Source organism: Anopheles arabiensis (genome assembly GCF_016920715.1).
Source record: "Anopheles arabiensis isolate DONGOLA chromosome X unlocalized genomic scaffold, AaraD3 X_pericentromeric_contig0006, whole genome shotgun sequence".
Lineage (NCBI taxonomy): Eukaryota > Metazoa > Arthropoda > Insecta > Diptera > Culicidae > Anopheles > Anopheles arabiensis.
The window spans coordinates 147,501-151,637 of NW_024412084.1; positions in this window are offsets into that span (position 1 = coordinate 147,501).

Sequence of the window (4,137 nt, forward strand, 5' to 3'; positions counted from 1 at the left end):
GTCCGTAGACCCGTGATGTACTGCTCCAGGAACGTTTTGATAGGGTGGAAGCTCAAAATCATAGGTTAAAATCATCGGCAGAGCCCACCAGACACCACTTTTGCTTCATTAGTTCGGACTATAGGCATACGACGATTTTTATCGCGGAGGGGACGTATGACCCAAACGGGGGCTTAATGACCCACTGCCACTGCAAACCATGCTCCTACGACTAAATAGAGGTAAAAACTACGATTTGGTGCAATCTTCATGTTTGACCTCGTAGCAAGGTACCCTCCTATAGTAGGCAATGAACAAATGATCATAATCCCAGGAGGGCAAAAAATGGGAACCCGAAAGGAAAGCGCTGTTGGCGCGCCTAAGCTACTGGCCCGTAGAGTAAAAATGGTACCCCCAACAAAGTTGTCGATTGACATTCTGATTGCACTTTTCATCATCTAGGGTGCGTTCCTTACACGTTTTGAGGTGTTTTAGCGAAAAACATGTTTTGAGCCACACGAGCTCTCCGGCCCGTTCGGTGCACATTTTTGAAAAAAGCTAGGAGCTGCCCCTAGGTTCGGGGTGTCACAAAATATTGAAAAGTGGTCAAAAACCGCTATCCAGAATCGGATGTAGAATCATTAGACGAACTTAAAATTGTTCTACGACCAATGTCTGCGACGTTTAGTATTCAAGATATGGCCCGCCCTAGGTCTGACCTTGCATTTTCGTGAAAATTTAAAGCATGGCCATAGGGACGGGTAAAATAGCTATTTTGAAGCAAAACCACCTCACTTTAAATGGCCATAACTTTTGAAAAACAAGAGCTAGGTGCGTTCTCGACACGTTTTGAGGTGTTTTAGCGAAAAACATGTTTTGAGCCACACGAGCTCTCCGGCCCGTTCGGTGCACATTTTTGAAAAAGCTAGGGAGCTGCCCCTAGGTTCGGGGTGTCACAAAATATTGAAAAGTGGTCAAAAACCGCTATCCAGAATCGGATGTAGAATCATTAGACGAACTTAAAATTGTTCTACGACCAATGTCTGCGACGTTTAGTATTCAAGATATGGCCCGCCCTAGGTCTGACCTGGCATTTTCGTGAAAATTTAAAGCATGGCCATAGGGACGGGTAAAATTGCTATTTTGAAGCAAAACCCGTCTGACTTTAAATGGCCATAACTTTTGAAAACAAGAGCTAGGGTGCGTTCCTTACACGTTTTGAGGTGTTTTAGCGAAAACATGTTTTGAGCCACACGAGCTCTCCGGCCCGTTCGGTGCACATTTTTGAAAAAGCTAGGAGCTGCCCTAGGTTCGGGGTGTCACAAAATATTGAAAAGTGGTCAAAAACCGCTATCCAGAATCGGATGTAGAATCATTAGACGAACTTAAAATTGTTCTACGACCAATGTCTGCGACGTTTAGTATTCAAGATATGGCCCGCCCTAGGTCTGACCTGGCATTTTCGTGAAAATTTAAAGCATGGCCATAGGGACGGGTAAAATTGCTATTTTGAAGCAAAACCCGTCTGACTTTAAATGGCCATAACTTTTGAAAAACAAGAGCTAGGGTGCGTTCCTTACACGTTTTGAGGTGTTTTAGCGAAAAACATGTTTTGAGCCACACGAGCTCTCCGGCCCGTTCGGTGCACATTTTTGAAAAAGCTAGGAGCTGCCCCTAGGTTCGGGGTGTCACAAAATATTGAAAAGTGGTCAAAAACCGCTATCCAGAATCGGATGTAGAATCATTAGACGAACTTAAAATTGTTCTACAACCCCCAGTCCGACGCCTCGTATTCGAGATATAGCACTTTGTAGGTCTGACCGAGCAATTTTGTACTGAAATGTATGGCGGACATGTTATTCATTAAACAACATTAACTTGCATCGTGCCCTACTTCATCGGCACAGCTACTATCGACTATCTATTGTTGAAATGGATTGAGTTTGACCATTTTAGCTCTTTTCTTATGCCGTGCACCAACAGTGTGTACCGATCAGGAAAGTACACTACTTACGCGTTCATGGATGTATATGTTGGTACAAGTTGCCGGTCGGAATAGCAGTGCACCAAAACTGTGTACCGATCAGGGAAAGTACAAGACGGAGGGCGCAGCCCGAGCGTACGCGTTCATAGATGTCCATGTTGGTACAACCTACATGTACGTACCTTGTTTTTGTATCAAAAGTTCCAATAAAGTGTTTGTATGCTTAAAATGCTTATCTCAACCGGTCACCTTTTGGCCTGCCCTTTTATAGACAGAAACCTAGAACGATACTCGCGATGTTTGTGTTTTCCATTCGCCCGGGACGACGAAATGAGCTCTGTGCACATCGTGCAGAAAACTGTCTCCTCCTCGTATGTTTTTGTCCCTCCACGCATATAATCACCCACATTTGTGTTCAACACGGACGGCGCAGCCCGAGCGAACGCGTTAATGTTTATGTTTGTGCACACTAAAGTTACAATCCTAGGATTTGGTTATTGCGTCGCAGTGCCCGACCGTCGCGGACACCATTCTTGGACAAAAGTCCAAGTACGTAGAGTACATTCCTAGGTATGTGCCCGTTCGTGACTTTCGTTGCGTGCTTACAGACACGCTTGGGTATGTTTACCATACAAGGTTTACTAGGAAAACCTGGGAAGGACGCTTGCCCTCCCGTCGCGGACACCATTCTTGGAAAGAAGTCCTGGTACTTAGCGTTCTTTAATGTACTTGATCAGTTTGTATTGCAATTGCTTTGTGCCATTGACTTTTGCTAATGCTCACTAAGGGGTGTTCGTTTGCGATGTGTATGATAAGCAACTGTCTATTCTTACCAGCAGTTAATCAACACTTTTCACCCAAATCATAGGAACGTAGAGTACTTTCCCTGATCGGTACACAATTTTGGTGCACCTCTAACTTCGCCAGCACTTTATCGTTACGTTTTGTGCACAACCTTGGGACATGGTGTAAGTTTCATCATTGTTATGTTTGATTCGGTTTATTATGATTGAAAAATACGCTACGTCCAAGAAATCTGAACTCGAATACTTTTGCCACGTTGCGCAAAAAGCTACTGAGCAACTCCTAGCCGTTTACCGATTTATAATTTAATTTTCGTTATTAGTTTTAAAAATACGCTAAGTCCCAAAATCTGAACTCGAATACTTTTTCTATGTGCCGCCAAAAGCTACTGAGCAACGCCTAGGTTGGTACATTTCTGGTACATGGAGTGTATGCGTGCAGGCGTACTGCCGTGCTGGACCGGAAAATCGCACTTGCTACTAGAACGTAGAGTAATTCCCTAGATAGGTGCTTTTGCATGCCTCTGTTCGACGTCCATGCAACTTGGAACGTGCGACACACGTAGCTAGGCTTCCCCATACATATTCCCTAGGGTAGCACCAAATTGCACACTTTCAGGGGTATATTTTGGTACGGTGTACTGTGCATGGTACAAGTATCATTAGCTCGTGCAATTTATTTTGCATCAAGTTGCGATTGCTGGTGCGTCGAGATAGGAGTGTTTCGCGACTTTTGCCAAGCTTTGGTGCCATTTGGTGAATAATTAATGTTCTAGCCACAATAAACGTGCCACATAATGCCAATAACGAAAACGCCATTTTCAAGGGACTTCCAGTCAAAATGTTTGCAATCAGCGCTTTCCTGTCGAGTTCAGGATTTGGGACTGAGCGATTTTTTCACGATCCAATCAAACGACCAGTTCGTGAATAAACAATTCATACAACAGTACATCCCTTCAAAGTAGAAAAAGCCGAATGCTAGGGAGCTCCAGTCAAAAACGTTGTCATTGGCGCTTTCTTCTCGAGTTCAGGATTTGGGACTTAGCGTTTTTTCACGATCCAGCCAAAAGACCAGATCGTGAAATAAACAATTAACACAACTGTACTAGTACATCCCTTCAACTGAAGCAAGCGCACCATACATGACCCGTACGCTAATCATCCAAGCACATGACACGTCAACTAAGTCAACACATAATACAACTTGGAAAACTAACGGGTAAGTAGGTCATCTCGTACACGACGACACACCGACCAAACCAGGTCAACACGTCACATGCACAAGACATCCTACTACCAAGGCCGACCACCTCGACACACGACCTGTTAACCGAACATGGTCAACACCATCATGTGCAAGGCAACCGGGCC